The sequence below is a fragment of the Nicotiana sylvestris genome, chromosome 6, assembly GCF_000393655.2.
Source record: "Nicotiana sylvestris chromosome 6, ASM39365v2, whole genome shotgun sequence".
In the NCBI taxonomy this organism is placed as follows: domain Eukaryota; kingdom Viridiplantae; phylum Streptophyta; class Magnoliopsida; order Solanales; family Solanaceae; genus Nicotiana; species Nicotiana sylvestris.
The window spans coordinates 68971449-68988631 of record NC_091062.1 but is presented as its reverse complement, the minus strand read 5'-3'; the positions used below and the strand labels follow the sequence as shown (position 1 = coordinate 68988631).

General features: G+C 34.8%; 1 long non-coding RNA gene across 1 annotated transcript; it reads left to right on the top strand.

Moving 5' to 3' along the window:
• Positions 1-1090: 1090 nt before the first annotated feature.
• Positions 1091-1887, top strand: LOC104245436 (uncharacterized). The gene is made up of 2 exons (XR_715733.2): positions 1091-1231; positions 1343-1887. It is a non-coding gene; the product is annotated as an uncharacterized lncRNA (long non-coding RNA).
• The last annotated feature ends 15296 nt before the right edge of the window (positions 1888-17183 follow it).

The window sequence follows — 17183 nt, the reverse complement described above, 5'->3', positions numbered from 1 at the left end:
AAGAAAAGCAAGTATAATCTGTAGAATCTACAACTACAACCCATATATATCGTAAATAGTCCTAAACCTATAAGAGAAAGCTTTTCCCAATTCGACAAGGACAATAACTTTTTTTTTCAAGTTTATTAGAATAATGGATTTTTTAAACTTTAAGGATTATGAAATTCCTAAAAATATAAGAAAAAAATTCAAGATATAAATAAAAATATCAACTTGATTCACATTCCTGAATGGGTAGGTCAATGATCAAAACATAAAAGTCTAACCTAACTATGTGTCCCTTTTTTTTTCCTAGTTGTGTTTTCCTTTCTTTCGTAGTAAATTTTGTAAAACATAAAAGTCTAGTTGATTCGTGCGATAAAAAATACAACCAATGAATGAATTCATAACTTAAAAATAATAAAAAAGGAAAAAGAAAAAGAAAAAAACTCAATCACAAGTTAAATACAAATTATTCTAATGATACACTATTGGATATTGTTGGCAATAAATCATGTGATTTGCTAGGAGAACAGTCCGAAATTAAATAAGAACTTGAATATAATGTGAGATTGGTAAACTCAAGTGTAAACTATCTACAGACCAAATCCTCAGATAAATTAGGAAGAACATCAACAAATTCATTAGGAACAAAAAATAAGTGACCGGTCACTATCAGAATTTCATAATTTTGTATCGCGATTTCCAACCAAAAAAGATCTGTGAAAGCCTGATAATGTTTTCGACAAAAATGGTTGGAAATTAATTAAGATTTTAATTATAATTTATTTTTATTTTTTGCAAAATATTGACCGCCTTTTCAACAGTAGTCGTCAGAAATTTTGTCGCAAAATTTTGCAAAACTATTTTTCGATCGAAAATGTCGGTTTTCCAAAAGTTAAATTTTTTCTTTAACTAGTAGTCCGACTGGATCAATCGGAAACTTCCTTTAACAAGGTTTCAAAAAGGATCCATTGTAGTCTGTAATGTAGTCTGCAGCACGCTCTTTAGCCGATAGAGTCGGTCGAAAAGCCTTTTAAAATCGTCCCTGGCCTTATTTTAGGGTTTTTTCTCTTACCTCGGTCGATAAGCCTTTTAAATCTCCCCTGACCTTATTTTTAGTATTTTTCTCTTAACTCTCTCTTCTCTTTCTTTGTTTTTTCTTTCCTCTCCTCTCCTTTCCTCTCCAGCAACGGTTCTTCGAGGACGGCATCAGTAGTGGGCGGGACGATGCTAACAACGGCGGTAGACGGTCAATCTCTCTCTCTTCTCCATTTTAATTCCATTATCTTTCTTCTTCGTTTTTTTAACCTAACCTAATTAAGTTACATGATATGGATTTTTAATTTATTGTGTGTAGCAGAACTCAGAAGGAACCAGCGACATTCAGTGGTACTCCGGGCGCAGTAGCAAGGAAAAACAGATTTCTCTCTCTTTTACCATTCTTTAATTCTATTTTCTCTCTTCTTCTTTTTTTTTTTTTATCTTAACCTAGCATATGGTTTCTCTTATTTTAAACCTTAGCTAAGATATATTTTTATGCATTTTTTCGTTCGCGGAGGAGGCGAAATGATGCGTATTACAACAGAGGAGTGGTAACCTTTGCTTGCGAAGTTGCACTTAGCCGTTGGAGTTAGTTTTTGAAGAAGGAGAAGTCTAGTTCTTTCATTAGAACTTAAGTTCTAGTGTTTTTACTTTACAAGTTTTTAGTATTACAATTAAGTCACTGGATATTTAGCTGTCGAGCAGATTCCATCCTCTGCCAATATAGTTATTGGCAGGACAGCTGGGCAGAGGAGCTCGTACTATTCCTTGCTCAGCACTCTTATCCTTTTTCTGATTTCATCACCTATATCTATTGTAATAGTTGCTAAGGCTTGTTATCAATGAAAATATCCTAGTTTAATACAGCTTAGCTTAGCTAGTTTTCCTCCTCTTTCAAATATTACATCGTGTCATCGTTGCCGCATCATTTGGTATTAGAGAATTGCTCTTGGATGGTGAGTAAAGGCTGAAAGTAGTAGTTTGTTATAAGTAAGGGAAAAGTGGGACTTTCCCACATCGGTGGTCTAAAGCCCCTTTATGGGTTTTTTAAGTTCTAGTCCATTTTATATAATTGTTTAAGAATACACATTATTAAGTATATGTTAAAATTATTAATTTAATAACGGACACACTATTAATTTTATTTCTATAACAGAAAATATGTTTTATTTGAAATTTAAAATTCAAATAAACAGACACATCTTTTAATAAAATAAATTTGTGTCTTGTTGTATAAGATTGTCTGTACTTTTCCAAATCTGTATACGGGCAATAACTTCTTTAAGGAAAGTCGTTCTCACGCCTCAAGCCTTCTTCAATTTCGTTTTTTTTTTCGATTATTATTTTCTAACAAAGGCTTCTGATATAAAAACTTAGTTGATGCTGTCAAAAGGCTTTCGGTGGAAATAGCAAACATCACGATGCGCCAAAATCAGATGGAAGAGAATCATGATAAGGCCCTTAACAAGATGAGGGAAGCATTACAAGCTTCGCAAAGGCAGCCGATAAGGGCAAAAGCTCAGCTGAGCTAGATCTGGGTGGTGAGAAATATTCACCAACAGTTAGACCTTTCGAAGGAAATAGAGCGCAGGTTATGAGAAGCTCCTCTAATCCACCTTCTATATAACCATTGAACCACCCAAGAGTTACTGGACCTGAGATGATGCAGTCTCCATCAGTTGGTGTGGAGCCAATCTTAGAGGCACACCAGCTCAACAAAATCATTCCATACTAGCACTAGGAGAGTACAATGGAGTTGCTAACACATGAGGTTCTCATGGTATTACACACACAAACACTTTATCCAGATTAGGGAAATTAGAGTTCCCTTATTTTGATGGTAAGGATCTTAGGTCTTTGCTTTATAAGATTCAGCAATTTTTTCCCTAGAAGAAATTCCTCTTCAAAAGATTAAGGTGGTTTCCATTAATTTAGAGGGAGTTGCTATAGAATGGCACCAAGATTTTATGAAAACTAGAATGTACTTACCTTATCCTAGATGGGATGAGTAATTGTATGCCTTAATCGACATATTTGGTGCTGAGTATGATGACCCCATGGCTGATCTTAAGTTGTTATTTCAAACTGGAGCTATGAAAGACTACCAAGACCGGTTTGATAGGTCCATGAATAGGTTAGCCTTGCCAATGGAGTATGCCATCAGCTTCTTCATAGCTGGTCTTAGGCCTGAATACAGAGATTGTTGCGGAAGCCAAATGTATATAGTGTGAATAAGTCACAACTAATATACCAAAAATTATGACAGCCACCAAATAATAAATAAGACAATAAAGCAACAATAAAAGGAACACCAGAATTTACGAGGTTCGGCCAACTTTGCCTACTCCTCGGACACAACCAATATTTTATTTCACTCCAAAAATACAAGTGAAATAATACTAAAGAAAGAAGATACAAATGCTTTAAACAGATGAGAAGGCAAATGAGATGTGTATTTAAATCCTAAACATTAGGCCTTCTTTTATAGGGGAAAAATCCCCCCCAACTCTACTTCCCAACCGATGTGGGACAATTTGACATCTTCAACAAATCTCCACCTTGGCAAAATTGCACATCTTCAATTCTCTCTCAATAACAAATTTTGGTTATGTTTTCATCTTCAATCTTCAGTGTTCAACAATGTTGATCAAATCCAAACAATGTTGAAACTTGATCGTAGTCACCACTTTTGTCAGCATATCAGCAGGATTCTCTGTAGTATGAATTTTCTTCACCGTGACTCCACCTTCTTCTATGATTTCTCGTACAAAATGATACCGAACATCAATGTGCTTCGTCCTTGCATGATAAACTTGGTTCTTCGCTAATTGAATAGCACTTTGACTATCACAAAAAATTGTGATACCTTTTTGTTCAACACCAAGCTCCTTTAGCAATCCTTGAAGCCAAATTGCCTCCTTCACAGCCTCTGTAATAGCCATATACTCTGCCTCTGTTGTAGACAAAGCAACTGTTGACTGCAAAGTAGACTTCCAACTAACTAGTGCCTTTGCAAAAGTAAACACATAACTAGTAGTTGATCTTCGTTTGTCCAAATCACCCGCAAAATTTGAGTCACAATATCCAACTACAGACTGATTGTCTTCCTGCTCAAAAACTAACCCAACATCTACAGTAATATGAATATACCGTAGAATCCACTTCACAGCTTGCCAATGCTCCTTTCCTGGATTATGCATATATCTGCTAATAACTCCAACAGCTTGTGAAATGTCAGGCCTTGTGCAAACCATTGCATACATCAAGCTACCAACAACATTTGCGTATGGTACCTTTGACATATACTCTCGTTCAGCTTCATCCATTGGCGACATAGTAGTACTTAGCTTAAAATGGGAAGCAAGTGGAGTACTAACTGGCTTAGTCTTGTCATCTATGCCAAAACGTTGAAGTACTCTCTTCAAATATTCCTTTTGAGATAAACAGAGTTTCTTTGAACGTCTATCTCTAATTATCTCCATGCCAAGAATTTTCTTTGCCTCACCCAAATCCTTCATCTCGAACTCCTTCTTCAGTTGAATCTTCAACTTATCAATTTCTTCCGAATTCTTGGAAGCTATCAACATATCATCAACATATAGGAGAAGATATACAAAGGAACCATCTTTAAGCTTGTGCAAATACACACAATGATCGTATTTGCTTCTCTTGTACCCTTGCCGCAACATAAACTCGTCAAATCGCTTGTACCATTGTCTAGAAGATTGTTTCAATCCGTACAATGATTTTTCAAGTTTGCACACCATATTTTCTTTTCCAGCAACTTTGAATCCTTCTGGCTGAGTCATGTAGATTTCCTCCTCCAAGTTTCCATGTAAAAACGCAGTTTTTACATCCATCTGAACTAGTTCCAAATCCAATTGTGCTACCAAAGCCAACATAATTCTAATGGAGGAATGTTTTACAACTGGAGAAAACACTTCATTGTAATCAATTCCCTCCTTTTGAGCATATCCTTTGGCCACCAATCTTGCTTTGTAGCGAACATCTACTTGGTTAGGAAATCCTTCTTTCTTTGCAAATACCCATTTGCACCCAATTGCTTTCTTTCCCTTCGGGAGATTGGCCAATCTCCATGTATGATTCTGATGAAGGGACTGTATTTCATCATTCATGGCAATCCTCCACTTATCTTCTTCTGAACTTTGGACAGCGTCTTTATAAGTGGTAGGAACATCATCAGCTACAATTGAGGTTGCACAAGCAACCGTCTCTATGAGACGAACAGGTTTCGTTATTGTTCTTTTTGGCCTGCTGGTTGCTATTGATTCAAGTTGTTGTTGAGGTTCCTGAGTTGGAATCTCCTCTACTGGCTCTCCTTCCAGAGGGTAATCTTCATTTGTTTCCTCCTCTGCTTCTTGTGTAGGAAAAATAAATTTTCCCTCAAACTCCACCTGCTTAGAAGCACCTTCATTTTGTTTGGTATCTTCTGTTACCTTATTTACCATAGCAGATTCATCAAAGGTAACATCCCTGCTGAATATTACTTTCTTTGTCATAGGACACCATAAGCGATATCCTTTGACTCCAGAAGTAATTCCCATAAAAATAGCCTTCTTTGCCCTTGGATCCAATTTTGACTCTGTCACATGATAATATGCAGTTGAGCCAAACACGTGCAAAGAGTCATAATCTACAGCAGGCTTTCCATACCATTTTTCAAATGGTGTCTTGCCATCAACAGCAGCAGATGGTAAGCGATTAATGAGGTGGCATGCATATGTAACTGCCTTATTCCAAAATTCTTTGCCCAAGCCAGCATTGGACAACATACACCGTACCTTCTCCAGTAAGGTCCGGTTCATACGTTCTGCCACTCCATTCTGTTGTGGTGTATGTCTGACAGTGAAGTGTCGGACGATGCCATCATTTTCTCAAACCTTACTGAAATGATCATTTTTGTATTCACCTTCATTGTCTGTGCGAATACACTTGATCCTCTTGCCTGTTTGATTCTCCACCATCGTCTTCCATTTGAGAAAAATTCCCAACACTTCATCTTTGCTCTTCATTGTATACACCCACACTCTTCGGGAAAAATCATCAACAAAGGTTACAAAATAGTGCTTCCCACCCAATGAAGGTGTTTTGGAAGGACCCCAAACATCAGAGTGTACATAATCCAAAATGCCTTTAGTATTATGGATCGCTGTACCAAATTTAACCCTTGTCTGTTTCCCTTTGACACAATGCTCACAAAACTCCAAGTTGCAAGCCTTTACTCCTTTTAACAATCCTTGATCTGATAGAGTTTTCAAGGATTTTCCTCCAGCATGTCCCAAGCGCATGTGTCATAGCTTGGTTGCTTCTGCCTTTTTGTCGTCACTGGATGTCACTGTCGATGTCCCAATAACTATACTGCCACGATAGCGGTACATATTATTATTCTTCCGATTAGCTTTCATTACCACTAGTGCACCGGAGCATACTCTCATCACTCCATTTTCTGCAATGATTTTGAACCCTTTTAATTCTAGGGCTCCCACAAAGATGAGATTCTTCTTCAAGTCCGGTACATATCGAACATCTGTTAATGTTCTGATCATTCCATCATGGTTCCTTAATCGTATTGAACCAATGCCATATGAGGTAAGAGGGCTGTTATCCGCTGTGTGGATGACTCCATATTCTCCTTCTTGAAATTCCACGAACCAGTCCCTGTTGGGACACATATGATAGCTACAAGCCGAGTCCATCAACCATATGTCTGATGATGTTGATGACTCTGTTGTAACTAATGAGAAGTCTGAATCATCACAATCAGCTACATTTGAATCCATAATGGCCTTTCCATTGTTATGTTTGGCCTTATTCTTCAACTTCGGACAGTCTTTCTTCCAGTGCCCTTTTTCTCGACAAAAGGCACATTCATCTTTGCTGGGTCTGGATCTTGACTTGGATCTTCCCTTCTTTGTCCTCGTTTGATTTTGAGGACGACCCCTCACAAATAGTGCTTCTCCTTCTCCGCCCTTCTGTTTTTCTCGCTTTCTTTGTTCATAGCTGTACAAAGCCGAACAAACTTCTCTGAGAGAAACTTCGTCATTTCCATGGAGTAGAGTAGTTTCAAGGTGCTCGTACTCATCAGGAAGTGACGCCAACAACATCAAGGCCAAGTCACCATCATCATAAGTTGTATCCATATTTTGCAAATCTGTGACCAACTTATTGAAACTGGTGATATGTTCATTCATCGTGGTACCAGGAACATAGGTGAAGTGAAACAGTCTCTTCTTCATGTACAATTTATTTTGACTGTTTTTCTTCAAAAATTTATCCTCCAGTGCTTTCCATAATTTACTTGCAGAAGTTTCCTTTGTGTATGGATATTTCTGCTCTCTAGCAAGGTAGGATCGAATGGTACCGCAAGCAACACGGTTGAGAATCTTCCAATCTTCTTCTCCAATAACATCTGGTTTCTTTTCTTCAATGGCCAGATCTAGCCCTTGTTGAAAAAGGACATCTAGAACCTCGCCTTGCCACATCCCAAAATGTCCGGACCCGTCAAATATTTCTACCGCAAATTTTGCATTTGACACGATTCTTGTCATAAGCGAAGATGTCAATGATGACATATTGTTGACAGTTGATGTAGATTCTTCTTGTTTATTATCTCACATTTTTGACACAAATATTATTTAATAGCTGACGACACAAATCAAGATTATTTCCTTTCTGGTGTGGAAGATCAGACTAAGCTGCAACCACAGAGCATACTTAGACAGAACCTTGACTCAGTTACCAAGATAAATCTTTTCTGATGTGGAAGATTAGACTATGCTACAACCACAGAGCATACTAAGATAGTACCTTGGCTCTGATACCAATTATTGCGGAAGCCAAATGTATATAGTGTGAATAAGTCACAACTACTATACCAAAAATTATGACAACCACCAAATAATAAATAAGACAATAAAGCAACAATAAAAGGAACACCAGAATTTACGAGGTTCGGCCAACTTTGCCTACTCCTCGGACACAACCAATATTTTATTCCACTCCAAAAATACAAGTGAAATAATACTAAAGAAAGAAGATACAAATGCCTTAAACAGATGAGAAGGCAAATGAGAGGTGTATTTAAATCCTAAACATTAGGCCTTCTTTTATAGGGGAAAAATCCCCCCCAACTCTACTTCCCAACCGATGTGGGACAAATTGACATCTTCAACAGAGATAATGTCAAAGCCCACAGACCAAATTCCTTACCTCAAGCTCACTACCTAGCCAGGTTACAAGAGTCATCTTACCAAGCTCAACACAGAACCATAAGACCTTTTCCTTCTTCCATCCCTTTTGTAACAATAAAGAACACCTCTATAGTACTATATTCAGGTTCCAAAGAACCTTATAAACCTCCATAATCCAACTCCCAGTGGAATAAGGGTAGAGGAAAGAAGTTGACACCAGTTGAGCTTAATGAGAAAAAACTAAAGGGTTTTTGTTACTTTTGTGATGAAAAGTTCTTTCCAGGGCATAAATGTAAGACCAACAAATAGCTATTTTTATTGGAACTGGAAGAAAGAATGGAACTTGAAAGTGATAATCAACGGTTATATGTAATGAAGGTTGAAGAGCCTTAAGAAGAGGAAGTCTGTGAGACTAGTAATGAAGCTGAAGCAAGAGGAGAAGTTGATCTTGTAACCATCTCATTGAATGCATTCAATGGGGTAACTGGCTTCCACACCTTGAGGGTCACAAGCTACACTGAGAAAGGACCTGTCAGTGTGTTGATTGACACAGGAAGTACTCACAACTTCCGTGATAATGAAATAGCTAAGAGATTTGGATGCCAAGTTCAAAGAGTCAATCCTCAACTTGTTAGTGTTGCAGATAGCGACACTTTGTATGCCACTGAGCTATGTAAGGGGTTGAAATGGATGCTACAAGGAACCACGTTCCAAACTGATTTCTTGCTGCTGACCCTGGGAACATGTGACATCGTGTGGTACCCTTTGCTTGCGGAGTTGCACTTAGCCGTTGGAGTTAGTTTTTGAAGAAGGAGAAGTCTAGTTCTGTCATTAGAACTTAAGTTCTAGTGTTTTTACTTTACAAGTTTTTAGTACTACAATTAAGTCACTGGATATTTAGCTGTCAAGCAGATTCCATCCTCTGCCAATACATTTATTGGCAGGACAGTTGGGCAGAGGAGCTCGTACTATTCCTTGCTCAGCACTGTTATTCTTTTTCTGATTTCATCACCTATATCTATTGTAATAGTTGCTAGGGTTTGTTATCAATGAAGATCTCCTAGTTTAATTTAGCTTAGCTTAGCTAGTTTTCCTCTTCTCTTCCCAATATTACACTGTTCCATTGCTGCTCATCAAGAAACTTATGCGGGACTAGCAGCACACCGACGGGCGGTGAAGGTAAGTAAATTTAATTAATGATAAGTAATATTTCAAAATAGAACCTTTGAAAGAATATAAATTATTAATTAATTTAAATAAAATAAATTATTTCAATAATTATTTTTTTAACATTAAATTCAAGATTTTCGACGAATCGGTCAACTTTTACAATTATTTTTTTAAATTTTTTAAATTTTCGACTAAATCTGTCAGAAAATTTAAAAGTTATTTTTTAATTTCAGATTTAAATATAAGTATTCTGACTATAGACGTCGAAATGTGCTGAAAAATTGGTCGGAAAACTCGGTGTTTTTCATTTTCAGTTTTTCAATTTCTGTTGTTGGAAATCTCCAATTGAATCCGTCAAAAATATTATTCGGACCAATGGATTTGCGATCAATCGAGTTTTGTCAGAAATTATCTATTTTCGACCGGATTCTGATGATTCCGATAGTCAGAAATTAGCACATTCATGGTAATTACTCCAAAAAACTTATTCGCTCTTAGTGATTACGCCAAAATATATTCATTTATAATGGTTGACTGAGATATAGAAAAACCGTCATTTGTTACCAATACAAAAGGACATAGTAAAATACTAATTACGCAATCAAAGTTTAGGAAAGAAATAAAAAAGGAGCAGAAAGTTTAAACAATAATTCATAACAAATATGAACGTATGATTAGGAAGAAATAAATTTGGAAAACATGCACCTAATCTCATGGATTTTGCTAATAAGTTCAGTAATACTAATCGAGCAGCCGCAGCCAGCTTAATTTTCCACTTAGATATGTCGTCAAATTTAAGTGGGGATCAACTTGTCCCTCTCAAACTTGTCTTTCAACTAAGACAAAATCCTTCAATTCCAAGTACGTGCAACTCGATTATTAATTTCAAATATTCTTATGATTAGTTATTTAATTAATGTTAATTATTCAGGGTTAGGTTTAAATTAATGAAGCTGATATTCAGGGACCATTGCCTTTCTTCTTCCCACTCGTGGGCACGACTCTTTTGTCAGATTTTTATTGAATATCAAGATTTTTAAAGAGCTTCTTCTGCAGATGTCCACTCGACACGTGTAGCTCATAAAAAATTAAAATTATTGTCAAAGTAAATAAAGTGGTAAGTAGCAGACAGAACAGGAGACATGGGTCACCATGTCCTCTTGCCATTAACAAATCCTCTTCTTTTTATATTTAAAAGAGATGTTATTGAACTAATCCCTGTGGTCCATTTGAATTGTTATTTGGTTGTCTTTCGTATACGGGTGTAGATATGTCGGGTTGATTCTGATTTTACAACTGCCAAACCAAATCAATTATGTCGGGTTATTAAATCTAAAAATCAAACCAAACCAATAAAACTCGGTTTTTTCATCTCGATTTTTCTAAGGTTTTCGGATTTTTTCGGTTTTTTCCCCGATAAAATCTTTGTAGAACAAAACATATAACTTGTGCTCAAAATATTTCCTTAATCCTAATAAGATACAACTATATAAAGTATTTTCCAAGAAAACAATACAAAATATGAAATGTGTCATGGCATTATCCTAAAATATCCAACAACAAAGACAATAAAATTATGTAATATAAATATTGCTAATTAAAAGCCATAATAAAAATAAACATAATCTAAAAGTACTAAGTCATGCTAAAATAAGTAGACTAATAAGGGAGTATTAGTTACATGACTAAACGCTAAAGAAAAAATAAAAATAGGTTATGTATTTTTATCTAAATTATTGCAAAACAAAAGTCAATTTTTTTCCTGTTTGACTCGGATTATCGGGTTGGTGCAGTTTGTCGGATATATATATATATATATATATATTAATTTTTTTTATCTTTTAGCATTAATTAATAATAAAATTGACCATATTAACCTTAATTGTTCATTGAAAATACAACAAATACTCTATTCCAAGGGGCGGGGCGGAGCTAGAGTGGACAGAACAGGTTCGACCGAACCTAGTAGATTTGGTTCAAACTTTGTATTTGACTTAAAATCATTGAATATTTATAAAATTACTAATTTAGAACCAAGTAACTTAAAAAGATTAAAATCCTGAACTCATAAGCTTGAATCCTGATTCCACCTCTGTTCCAAGGACAACTTTGAAAAAAAAAAATTAAATCTATCTTGATATATGAAAAAAGTTAAATATTATAGATGACAAAAAAGAAAAAAGCCAAATAATCAAGGAAGTAATTGCTTTGGGGCTTCAAGACACGCAATAGTGATTTATAATTAAGTAATTGGGATTCCTAACAGTTGCTCTTTGCTCTCACTTTCTGAGCCTTTTTGAGGTCCTTTTCGAAGATATTAAGTAATGATGTCTCTCCGCGACATAGTTATTAGCGCCTCTCCTCTCCATCACGTCTTTGCTTCATTCTCACGTTTAATTGGAATTTATGTATATATCCACCATCATCCTTCCACACTCTCTTTTCTCCTTTTTAAATGTTTTGTTTTTACTTATAATAATAATGCGTCTATATTAATTTGCGCTCATTTCAATTATTTGATCTAGTATTTATTGTCTTTCGTCACATAGGTACTCATAACTTTATCTATCAAAATATAGATCGATTGAAAAAAATAACTGTTTAATATATATATTTTTTTGTGTGTACTGAAATTAATGTAAATATTGATTTCTCATTATTAATGTGACTCACTTCATATTGATTAATATGCCATACCCTTCCTTTTTCTGAATTTTTTTTCACTATCATTATTATGCCCTACTTCACCATACACACTTCATGATTTGCATGTATTTTGTTGTTGGATCTATTAATCGAACGTAGTTATTAATGAAAAAACTTACACAAAATTCATCAATTGAGTACATAAAAAGCAAAAAGCTAGTTTTACAAACATGTATCTTTTATTTATAGTAGCCAAACTTTGAAACAATGATTATCACATCCCAAAGTATTGATTAACTGTGGCAAATATCTCAACTTAAGTTGAGGATAACTGAAGTATTTGATATCTGAAAAAAGCTTAGTAGGTCGTTAAAACTGAAGTATAATGCATGTTATCATTAAATTTATTAAAGCAGACCTGAGTCTTCATATCTAATTGTTTCATGCAAAATCAGTTTTCTTTCCCTGCTGACCTCTAGGATGACGCAAAACTGTGCATTTCATGAGAAAATCGAAGTAAAACCACATGATATTATTCTTGTAGAGACTTCTGGGAATTCTGTTTAAACAGAAAACTTAATCATTCTTAAGTGTCAATTTGGGTTTAATAAGTGATTACCTGAGATACTTGCATCTTAATTTGGGTTCAGATTAACTGAGAGGCGACATCTGAGGTGGTTAATTAATAGCTATAACTGGTAATAATAGATTCATTTCATTAATGCAACTGAGATTGATGATAATCATACGTGTACCAATAATCTTAAAGTGGTCCTGGTTCTTCATACTAATTGTTTCAAAATAAGGTAATTAATATCGTCACATCTTAGATGATACAAAATTACTAAGCAGATTAAATAAGGTATGTTGCATTTTGTTAGAAAATCATATGGTATCTTTCTGGTATCAAGTTGTAGCAATTCCGCAAAAACCGTTTGAACAGTTAATTTAATCATTCTTAAGTGCCAATTTGAGTTTACCAAATAATTGAATATTGGTTTGGGAAGAATTAATGAGGGGTCAGATCAACCTGCAGTGATCGGTGTTGATTAATGGCTATAACTACTACTGGATTTAACTTACAGTATTATCAGTGGGTTTTACCAAATAAGCTGCCTTATTTCCTGATACTTCTCTTTTTATGGATAATTGCATATATATTTGCATGCATGTAGTTAAGTATTTTCTTAGATGACCTGATAGTGCAAAAAAGATTTACTATATACAAGTTAATGCAATTGAGCTTAAGGATAATCATGTACCACTGAGCTGAATAAAGAGGTCAGATCGAAGACGTTTAACAGTTAATTAAATAATTAATCTTTCTTTAAGTGTCAATAATTGAGTCCAAACAAGAGATTAATACTTGCGATTTGACTTGGAGATGAGGGATCAACTTGCACTGACCCCTCAGTTATTGAATTAGCTATAATTAGCAATAGTATATTTGTGTCATTAATGCTATTGCTACTAATCTTTCTATATTTGTCAATAATGGTAGCAGTGTCCCCCTGAGCTGTTGAATAGCTATAATTGTTGTTGTTAATGGTAAAAAAAAAAAAAAAAAAATATCAAAGACGGGAACTCATATGCACCAACTTAAATATTGACGTTGACAAACAGTTTATTTTTCTCTCTCTTTTTTTTTCTTTCTTTTTTCTATTTGCATTTTCCTTCTCTAATATTGATAATCTTTCTATAATTGTCAGTGCGAATGGTATAGTAAGAATAAATAAAAAGCTAAAAAGCAATCAAATGCTGGTTCCTCATATATGAACTAACCTAAAAAATTTACATTGACACCAAAAGAGGTTTCCTTTGGTTCCTCTGTTATTTTTCCTTTATTTGCATTTCCCTTCTCTAATCCTGCTATGCTATAGTTCCCCTCTCCTAAACTCTCATTTTCCTTTTTGCTGATTGTTGATGTCTCTTTCCTACATTTTGTAGGTATCTAGCTCACATGATTATGTTTCATGAACTAAGCCCAAATCAATCTATTAGGAAAATGACTTTTTGGACAGGAAACAATTGGGCCAAGGGGGCAAATATGCTACTAGGGTTACAGTCCAATAACGACTCTTTCTTGTGAAAATAGCACGTGATAGCTAGTTTTCATATTGATAATTGAAAAATAGCCAGCATTTACAAAGTCATTGAAAAATAGTCACTATTTTACTGTAACTCGAAAAGTTCCAGCATAATATACTGGAGAATGATGCACCTGTATATGAACTTCGAGCATATTATGCTGGAATTCCAATACACGGAAAGTTCCTGCATAATATATTGGAGATTGGAGCACCTCTGTATGAATTTCTAGCATATTATGTTGGATCAGTATATTATGCTGGAACTCTAGTACATTATACTGGAACTCCAGTATATTATGCTGGAAGTTCACATATAAAACATTCGAACTCCAGTATATTATACTAGAATATTTTCGGATTTTGAATAGTGTTTGCATTCAAATTTATCTTTACATGAAAAGTGGCTAAATTTCGATTACTTTTGAAATTGTGGCTATTTTTCAATTACCACTTCTGGCTGGTTTTTAATTTCACCCCTCTTTTTTGATCTTAATGCTATATAGCAATGGGGGGGGGGGAGGGAGGGGTTAACTTTTAGCTCGCGCCAGAAACTATTTACATTCGGTAGCTTAAAAAATGTATAAAATTTTGTATAATTTTTGTATATAACACACAGAACACACACATTTTTTTGGTTATTATTTTGAGAGCGGCTATACATTGTCATTTTCCCATTTAGCAACAGGGGCAGATGTAGCGTGGAAATTACGGGTTCAATTGAATCTATAAATTTTGGAATAAAAATTTATGTGTAAAAATTTATTAAAATTGCAAAAATAGCAGATATGAACCCATAACTTTAAAAATATAATGGGATCAATGCTAAAACATTAAAAGTTGGACCCATAAAATTTAAATTCTGGATCCGTTTCTGTTTAGCAATCTCATTGCCATTTACTCCAACAAGCATGAGAGTATGCTTGTGTATTAGTTTATAGGCCAAATGAATATATAGTTATTGAAAATTTGTTAGAAATATATCAACACAAGATACTCTAAATCATTTTAGATGCATGACGCCGTGACACTTATCCTGTAAAGACTCGCTTTCATTATGGCTTCACCTTAGCCTGCGGCCTGTCCTTCCATAAAGATTGTCAAATTTATCATACAAAGTTTAACTCTTCCATATAAACTTGAATGATTAAGTTGAGCCACCCACCATGGGTGCGTTAGCCGTTAGCTTTAAATTAAATAAAAATAAATAAAAAATAATTAGGTTAAAAGTATATTTATTTACGAGTCAATTTGAGTACAACTGCAAAATTAACAGGAGATCGACACAAAGGGACCTTTTGGGGATGGTCTTGAAATTTTGACTTCGGAATTGATAGTGTTGCCGGAATGGCCTCAATATGTATAGACACGCATTTAATAAATCAATCCGGACTAAAATACCCTACCGTTGAATGGCAGAGATGGTGGCAAGAGCAACCAAAATCGGTGAACATTGCCATGCACAAGTTATGATACATTAGTAGAACTTCATGTTATATTCAACCTAGCTATCCTATTGCATAACAATAACTCTACCATGTTATCATTGTCGCACCCCATTTTCTCGAGAAAGTGGATTTCAATATGTCACAACTCTTTTAAAAGAGAGGAGTCACCACCTAACGATTTTTAAGGTACATTAAGGCACCTATTTAAAAATAACTCTTGTTTGACTAGTCTATATTACCAAAGATTGGGTAAGAGTTTAAATTACTTTGAAGAGACGATATTAGGTACTCTTCGAGATCCACAAATATGTGTCTCGCTCGAGTTTAAACTATGAGGAATAATGGGTTATTAATACTAAGTTACAAATTGATTAGGTAGTTTTAGGCGGTGAAGTATGCCAATCAATTAAAGATAAACCAAGTAGTCACCTAAGTCTAATCAAAGAGATAATCCAAGCATATAAAGAGTTATTAATAACAAATGATTATCACATAAATGGAATTGTTTAATTACTTTAAAGGGGACCTAAGTTTTTATGCCTAATGGATCAACTCTTATGCAAGTCTGGTATAATTTTTATAGCCAAAATTGCAATGACTATTCGGGCAATTTGTGTTTTATCTCTGCTAGCTTTATTACTATCTTTAAGTTGTTATTTAAAGCGCACTAATTGATTCTGAATTGTATTTTAATTGATCTATATAGTTCAGGAGGTGTTGGACACTATCTAAAAGGATGTTCTAGACTTAAAATAAAACTAAGTTTCAATTCTTTGATTATCTAAGCGATATATAGATAAACGCATATGGACTAGACCAAATAGCACATAATAAGGACTCATGTTGACCTCCCACATAGACATTCATGTAAATAGACAGAATCGTTGCAGGTAAACATGATTAGGAAGAGACAGTTTTAACAATGTTGATATTAGATTAATTGACAAATTATCTTTAAACATGTAAAGGAGATGTCTAGACGGCTGTTAAATTATCAAGTGATTATATGATCAAAAATTACTGTTAAAGAGCTCAGCTATGGAGTCTAACGAGATCAAACATAGAAGCTATCAAAGAGAAGAGAGAAGAAGAAGAGAGGTTCCATTAGAAGAACAATGAAAAATGAAATCTATACGGTACATAATTAACTAACTAACTACTATTTATACAACTAACAACCTGCCTAACTTAACTTAATTACATCTACTAATTACAGCTCATTGACATATATACACCCATACACCTAGAGTTCTTTACACTTCCCCTCAAGTTGAGGGATGAAAACGGATCCTTCATTCCCAGCTTGCTCACTAAGTAATCAAGTTGTGGACTACACAGGCTCTTTGTCAACACATCTGCAAGTTGTTCTTTGGTTCCAATATGCTGCGTTTGAATAAGACCTTCCTGGATTTTTCCCTCACAAAGTGACAGTCTATGTCAATATGCTTTGTCCTTACATGAAAGATTGGATGAGCTGCAATTTCAATAGCAGCTTTGCCATCACATAAAAGGTGTATTGGAACTTCAACCTCAATGTTAAGCTCTCTGAATAGTCCTGTTAGCCATGTAACTTCTGCTACTGTTGTAGCCATACTTCT